Source organism: Zea mays, chromosome 8 (assembly GCF_902167145.1).
Source record: "Zea mays cultivar B73 chromosome 8, Zm-B73-REFERENCE-NAM-5.0, whole genome shotgun sequence".
Classification (NCBI taxonomy): domain Eukaryota; kingdom Viridiplantae; phylum Streptophyta; class Magnoliopsida; order Poales; family Poaceae; genus Zea; species Zea mays.
In genome coordinates, this window is record NC_050103.1 from 140,071,923 (window position 1) to 140,079,935 (window position 8,013).

Sequence of the window (8,013 nt, forward strand, 5' to 3'; positions counted from 1 at the left end):
ACCAATGCTGGTTAGTGCTTTTTTGCTTCTCTTTGTCTTCATTATTGAGCTGCTGTGACACCCCAGGTGTCAGTTTCGTGTTATGTCGGGAGATTTGTCCTAACCTCGGATGCTCAGTGAAAATTTCTATTTCTCGCTCGCGTATGTCTGTGATTATCCAGATTATTTATCCACATTTCACCAAGTTTGGAATTATTCAATCTCAAGAACAGCCAAATTTGGAGCTGTTAAAACTTTTATTCTCGGCGCGAATGTAATCTCGATATTCAATCTCGATTTATAAATCTCGTCTAAAACTCATTAAATCAAACCCTCGACGGCTGTTAATTGCTCTGAGCCCGAGACCAATTCCTCGAACTCCGATCGATGTCCGACTATTTTAATCTGAGTCCGTACTCTCACACGGAATACTCAATATGTCGTCCTCTAATCAATTCTTATCCGACTTGGCTTAATACCTCTGTGTTCGATCCGAATTCGAAAATTAACCTCGGCGATGATTTTTAAATGTCGCGATTTGTCTCTTTCAATCCTAAATCCGAAAGCCGGTCATATTTCGAGACGATTTATTTTCGAATCATGCGTAGTGAATTATTTCCGAGCGAATTCAAATCAAACTCTCGACCGAGTTTTTCGCCTGATCTTCCAAAATCTATTTCGCTCTGTTCTCCATAGAGACGAATTTCGCAGGAGCATTTGTATTCTGGAAAATAATTAGCGATCTGATAATCCGTGTTTAATCAAAACACCATAAAATAAAATGGAAATAAATTAGCGCGGCCCGATTTAACGTTTTGGGCCAAATCCATTCCAGCCCATTTGACCCATTTAGAACCCTAACCCTAGTGCCCTTCTATAAATAGGAGCCCTCTCTCTTGCAAATTCGAAATTTTCCATCTCCCCTAGCCGTCACTTCTCTTCCACCAGCCACCTATTTTTTTTCCCACACACCTTCTTCCTCCCTGCTTCACGGCAGCAAGCATGGACGTGGCTCTCTCCCCACGGCCGGACCTCTGCTCCTCTTCCTGGCGAGCAGCAGCCCCTTCCTCCCTCGCTCGGCCGTCCTCCTCCTTCTCTCCGGCCAACAGCAGCCAGCGGCTCCCATCTCCCAGCAACCTCCATGGCCGCGGGCGCCCCTGCTCCAACCATGGCGCCCAGATTTTTCTAGCTCTCTCCCATGGCGTCCTCCCCTTCTCCCCCTCGGCTCCAGCTTCCTCGACGCCCCCTGCTCCTTGTCCCTCGCGCAACAGCAGCCAGCGCCCCCTTTTCCTCCTCCCTAGTTCCCACGGCTGCCAGCAGGTACACCTCCCATGGCGCTGGCCACTCTCCCATGGCCGAGCCCCTGCGACCTCCATGGACGCCCCCTCTTTTCTTCTTCGCGCATCAGCAGGGAGCCCCTGCTCGGGCAGCAGCCATGGCGCCATGATTTTCTGCGCAGCGATGCCGGTCCAAAAACAGCAGCCCCGGACCCCCTCCGCATCACGTGCTCGCTCGATCTGCGCAGTCCCGACCCGCACCGTCGCGATGGTGTTTGAGACAGCCACATGCCGCGTCGTCGATCTGCGCCGTGCTTGTGAGTCGGCTAAAAAAATCCTTGGTGAGCCCCTCGCTAGCATTCCATTGTTTTTGGATCTCAAGTGCTTGATAAAAATGTTTGAACCATTGAGTGATGTTAATCGCAGCTGGATGTTGCCGCGGCGTCTCGCGTGATGCATGATTCGGTGAAGCACCTAAACCATGGACGCATGCGCGACTCGAATCCGAGATGACAGGTTGATGGATTTATAATTTACTATTGATGTGATTCGGTTGATGGCATGCATATAGATATGGTGTATATTGGTGTTGAATATGTGTGACTGCGATAGTTCATTTACGCGTCGCGGGGGTAGTTTGTCGATATATTAATTGAATGTTAAAATGCTTCATCGTAAAATAATGTGTTTGTGTGGCAAATTTAATGAGGCGTAAAGCATGCTTGGTAGTTTCCGCAGTCGACTAATGGGTTAGTCTATGTTAAATATATCTTATGTATTCATCGAGGCGTAAGATAGCGTGGGTTGAAAATATAAATTATGTGACATGTGATTCGTGTTTTAAAGGCGAGATGTGCGAATGATCGGTTAGTGTTTCACTTGTCTAGTCGATAAACGTTGTCATAAATAATTGTGCTAAAATTGGGCATGAGAAGGCAGTGGGGACACATATGTACGTGTGTGCTGTGGTGTATTGTAGTAGTGGTGTCGTAAGATAATTGATTGAGGTGTGCGGGTATATGTCGTAATGTGGTTATACTCGCGACGAAGAAAAGATGTATGTATTGTGTAACCCGACGTGTAGGTTGCTATTGTCTAATCGTGTGAAGAATGCTCCCGATGGTCATGTGACTAAAGGGTGGTGTAGTGGCGAAGCGAGAAGTAAGTTTAGTTTTTTTTAAACGGTTAGTTAATAGCCTCTATCGGTGTTAACATGATTTTTGTGGTGTGGCGATGTGATGCTTCGCTTTAGCAATCAATACAGTCCATGCCCATGGGATAAATAAATATCTTGTTGGTTGATTAGAGGTCTTATATGAGCGTTATCGCAGCCCAAGAATTATTGGAAGCAAGTAGCATTCATAAGTCAGTCCTGGTTAAAATTGAAGAACAATCCGATAACATATGCACCTAAGTGCTTTAGGTCCTTCAGTAGCCAGTGTAAGTCTTATGGAGTTTATGCCATGTTTTAATGTCTCTATGTTAGACCCCAACGAGGTGCTATTTTAGGTGACTTGTGTGTTATCCATTTTAAATCGAGAAATGTTTAAGTGAAGCTAATTAATCCGCTCCCACCCATGTTTTGAGTCGCAATATCTAAAATGGGTTGGATGATCTTGAGATGTATTACAATAGCTGTGTGTCGTGCCGGTCATCCAAAAATGGCGAAAGGTGGTGTGTGATGGTAATTGGGAAATAGTCACGTCATTAGCCAACTCATGTCAGGTAGGAGTTGATTGTGTTAAGTGATTGTTATATATGTTGTGTCACGAATTGTGATAATAATAGGCAAGCCGACGTGTATGCTGTCTAGCGGGCTGTGTCGTTGCTCTAGCTAGCTGACTTGTTAGATGGCTTTAGTAAGCTCGTAGTCCCGATGAATTGCTTGTTGTAGTCTAGATGCGCATAGTGATGATCGCGGGTAAAAATCTGTAGTGCTCATGTGGTGTCTAAACTAAAATGCGGACTAGTGGGTGAAAAGCGCTTCAATATAAATATATGCCGGATTTGATGATTGTGGTGAATGCGTTTGTTAAATGAATGTGGTAATTTTAGTGCACTAAATGATTTGGATAAAATTTGTAAGTCTAATTGTTAGTCCTCATTTAATTAATTTAACTCTAAGAAATGGTAAAGTGCTAGAATGATTCAAATCTCTAGAATGGGGCAATTCTTGAATTATAGAAGCTGAAATTTATTGATTGATGTTTTGGACTGCACGCACTGTTTTAGTTGCGCTGTATGTTTGATGAACTAAATGGTGTTTGCTGTAGATATGTGCTATAGAAAACTGGTAGATAACTTTATTATCTTGCTGGTGTTAAAATTTGACAGTTATAGGTCTGACAGTTTAGGAGTTATGTTTTTTACAAATTCAGTAACTGAATCTGTCCAAATTCTGTACAGATTTTAGAGACTGCATTGTTTGCTCAATTTAAGATTGCAATCTGTTCATGGTCGTTATAAGAAAGTTGTAGATGCTTTTCCGATCTTGCTTGTGTTAAAATTTCATAACCACAGGCCTGATAGTTTAAGAGTTATGAATTTTATAAACTGCTTGCTGTGTTCTGTCCTCTGTCAGAAGAGATTTCGAAAACTGTAAGTTTTGATTTGATTAAAACTGGAATCACTTCTTGGTGATTATAAAAGTTATGTAGTGCTTTTTCTAAGCTTTCCAAAAAGTCTTGGATCACTATTTTTGGTGATCTGAAGATTAAGTTATGGATGTTTAAAGTCTGAAGACTGAATCTGTCCAATTCTGGACAGCAAAGCCTTCTAGTGTATTTTATCCTTAGTTAAATATTGAATCACCTTAAGATGTTTATAAATAATTTGTAGAACATTTAATTAGCTTTCCAGAAAGTCTAAAATCACTTTGTTTGGATGTCTGAACCTTCAGTTGTGAATTTTTGAAGTTGCAAGTCTGAATCTGTCCAAATCTGGACAGCGCTGTTGTGTTAACACCTTTTGACCTTGCTAAGTGTTTAATCGTGCTGTGATGACAATACCAAAGTTGTAAAGAACTTTCTAAGCTTTCTAGAAAGTCCTAGTTTGCTAGTGTTGGATTAATATTTGAAAAGTTATGATTAAAACAAGTGACTACTGTATTGCTGTCAAAAAAATCTGCATGTGCTCATTTAATCGTTAGTTCAACCTTTTTGGCTAAAAATGGTTGGTAAGCACTAAATTAATATAGACTTGCCATGACTAAACTTCATAACGCATGTGTGTCATGTTTTATATGTTTCTTTCTAGTTGATTGTGATATAGGAGTTTCATAGACATTGATGCCTAGGTCCTATTTAACTTACGTTGTCTTGGGTGCTTTGTGTGATTGATAGAAGAACTAAGGAAAAGCCGTAGCAAGGTAAATAAATGTTTATACTTGTGATGTCCTGTTGTGTTGGTTAATTAAAAGCAGTAATCGTCGTCCTTCCAGTGGTGTTGATGTTGTGTGCTCGATGAAGTGTAGATATCTAATTCTAACATGTGGTTGTTTTACGGAGTCTTCCAATTTAATGTTTAGTTCGCCAATGTGTCTTTGTATATCTTGTGCTAGTTTCATTATATTCATCCATATGCATCTTGCATCTCATTTAGGACCGAGAGATGATGATCGTGCAAGTGATGTGGTGCCAACCACAAGGTGCAGTCGGTGGACGACCCAAGGAAGGATGAACTTAACCAGTGGATGCTCGCCGAGCGAGTACCTCCCCCAGCAAACACTGTCTAAGTGTTAAATTAAAGGCAAGCCCCGGTTTTATGCATAACCGTTTATATATGCTATTTTACTACACTTAATGTTTGTAGGCTTGTACTGTGCACTTAAGTGTAGGAGTTGCCTGAAACCCTAGTTGCATGAACTCAGGTTTCCTTTGAGATGGATACTAGTATGCTAGGTCGAGTAGCTGCTTTGCTAATTAGGGATCTTGGTAGAAGACGAGTGATTTTTCTAGCACTCGCGCGAGGTCAGGAATTGGTTGTATCCACTTTGATAACAGAATGATGATGGTCTGTGGACACGGGTCCATGGGGACGCGTGGTCTACGAGATGAAAATTGGAATAAGGATTAACGTGTGGATACCTGTGTCAAGCGTTTGAACGTACTAAACACATACCGAGAAATATGGTAAATCGGTAAGCCTAGTACCTGAGTGAACCTGCCCGCAGACATATCCCCTAACGCGACCTGAGACGTGGTCTCCCATTCCGGTTATGGTGGGTACAAGTGCGGTCACTGCACGACGACAGTCGGGGTCAGTGAGGCATTGTACGCCAAGGCGGTGAGCCCTGATCTGTTGCCAGGGAATCGATGGGGACGGTTGATGTGTGTGGGGACGGAGTGCCTCGCCACGTCGTGTGTTTAGGTTTACCTTGCAAGGATAAAAACTTGATTTGAATCGTCTGCTTCTCGCAGCTAATGAGACTGCTTGATCCATTGTACTGCATTGAGTAATAAGTGGAAATGAGATGGCAAAAGATGTTGATTGATAAAATGTTTGATACCATGTATGACTAGCTAGGTACACATCTAGTAAAGAGGTTCATACTAAAACTTGAAAAGCTAAAACTTGATTTTAGACTCAACTAGTGCTTTTGGCAAACCAAACCCCTCAGCCAAATAGCTGCATGTCTAGAGGTAGAGGAGTAGATTCCTCACACCGGGTAAGTCTAGCTGAGTATTAGTATACTCAGCCTTGCTTGTGGCACAATTTTTGCAGGTACCCCCCTTGATTTGGTTGATGGTGTAACTTGGCCTCCATCCCTGCCACCGGGATAGACAGTCAAGTGGGTTATTGCTTCCGCAGGAGAGGACCAGGAGGAGTAGTGTGGACAGGCTTCGCCATGTTACTCGGTTCTTCTCCGTTAGTTATTTCCGCTGCATTAAAATTTATGGTTATTATTTCTGAAACTCCGATAATGTAATCACTAATGATACTTATTAAATTTGTGGTATTATGTTTTATTGTATTTCTCTGTGCCTCACCTTCGTGTGAGCTAGTGGTATTCGATTCTGGATAAGTGGCTTTATCGGACTAGATCCGAGGGACTGACGTTTTATTCCTATTTAAGTGTGGTCTAGCATGTAAGGTGGGACTTAGGCACTTAAGTTGGAATAATTCGGGTGGTTCCGCCACAACTGCCTTACATTCTGACCCCTTTTGTTTGATTGTCTCCTGCTAGATATGACTCGGCAGATTTCCACTTTTGAAGAAAAACATTCTCGAGATCAGGCTGAACTGGTCCAGCGGTGCTCTGATTTTGAAGAAAAGTATTCTCAAAGCCAGACTGAACTAGCTTAGGTCTCCGCTGCCTTAGATGACGCCAATGCACTGAGCTCTTCCCTTCGCACTAAGCTTGATTCTGAAAAGGTGACTTATGAAACTGTGCCTTGCCTTATTGTGCTCCTATTGCTTGCTTGATGTTTGAAAGAGTTGATTCTTGTTTGCAGGAAGAAAAATGTGTCCTTGTTGCTTCCCGCGACAATCTTGACAGACTGTATCGTGATTCCAGCAACTCATTGACCATATTGGAGAGGAGTCATCGCTTCACCATGGAGGAGTTAGACAACCATCGCTGTAAGCTGCAGGAATCCGCGGATGAGGTGATCCGGCTCAAGCAATTGATATCGGCGAAGGATGCTACTATCAAAGAACTCCGTGCTTCCAAGAAATCCATCGCCCAGGAGCTAGAAGCCGCTCGGTTGGCTGCCAAGGTTGCTGAAGAAACTTCCATTACTCTGAGAGCCCAGCGCGACAGAGCCATGGATAAGGCCATTCGGGCAGGGCAAATCTTGATGAGGAGACCCGGCGTGGTTGTTCCCGAAGATATAAAGGCTGACGTGAATGCTGCTCCTGATTCCTTGAGTCGCCCTTCCTCGTCGATTGCTCCTGAGAAAGATATCACGAAATAGAGAAATATTTTGCGTGCTTTGAGCGTGCGGTTAGCATGGTCGGACATTTGTTAGAGGACACCGGTTTAGCACTTGAATGATATTGTTGTTCTCTTATTGTTTCAGAATTCAACAGTACGTAAATTTGAAGTAGTAAAATGATGTGTGATGGTTTTGAAACTGTTTTGTAGGACATAGAGGTCATCCTACGAGTAATTGTAAGCACGTCAGATCGCCTTAAGTCGCTGCTGACTTAAGTCGATTGCTTCTGTTGATAGGGCGTAGTGGTCACCCTGAATTACGTAGGCGCGAGCATGTTGCACCGGCTTAAGTCGCTGCTGACTTTAGCCGATTGCTCCGTTAGTAGGGCATAGTTGTCATCCCGAGTTAAGTAAGCGCGAGCATGTTGCACCGCCTTAAGTCGTTGCCGACTTAAGCCGATTGCTCCGTTAGTAGGGCATAGTGGTCACCCCGAGTTAAGTAAGTGCGAGCATGTTGCACCGTCTTAAGTCGTTGCCGACTTAAGCCGATTGCTCTGTTAGTAGGGCATAGTGGTCACCCCGAGTTAAGTAAGCGCGAGCATGTGGCACCGCCTTAAGTCGTTTCCGACTTAAGCCGATTGCTCCGTTAGTAGGGCATAGTGGTCACCCCGAGTTAAGTAAGCACGAGCATGTTGCACCGTCTTAAGTCGTTGCCGACTTAAGCCGATTGCTCCGTTAGTAGGGCATAGTGGTCACCCCGAGTTAAGTAAGCGCAAGCATGTTGCACCACCTTAAGTCGTTGCCGACTTAAGCCGATTGCTCCGTTAGTAGGGCATAGTGGTCACCCCGAGTTAAGTAAGAATGCAAGTCGGTCATGAACAA

General features: G+C 43.6%; 1 pseudogene across 1 annotated transcript; it reads left to right on the forward strand.

The window, feature by feature from the left end:
- Nucleotides 1-912: 912 nt before the first annotated feature.
- On the forward strand, nt 913-7,327 carry LOC100191745 (uncharacterized; annotated as a pseudogene). The gene is made up of 5 exons (NR_169275.1): nt 913-1,597; nt 1,683-1,772; nt 4,857-5,003; nt 6,442-6,629; nt 6,710-7,327. The product of NR_169275.1 is annotated as an uncharacterized protein (transcript).
- The last annotated feature ends 686 nt before the right edge of the window (nt 7,328-8,013 follow it).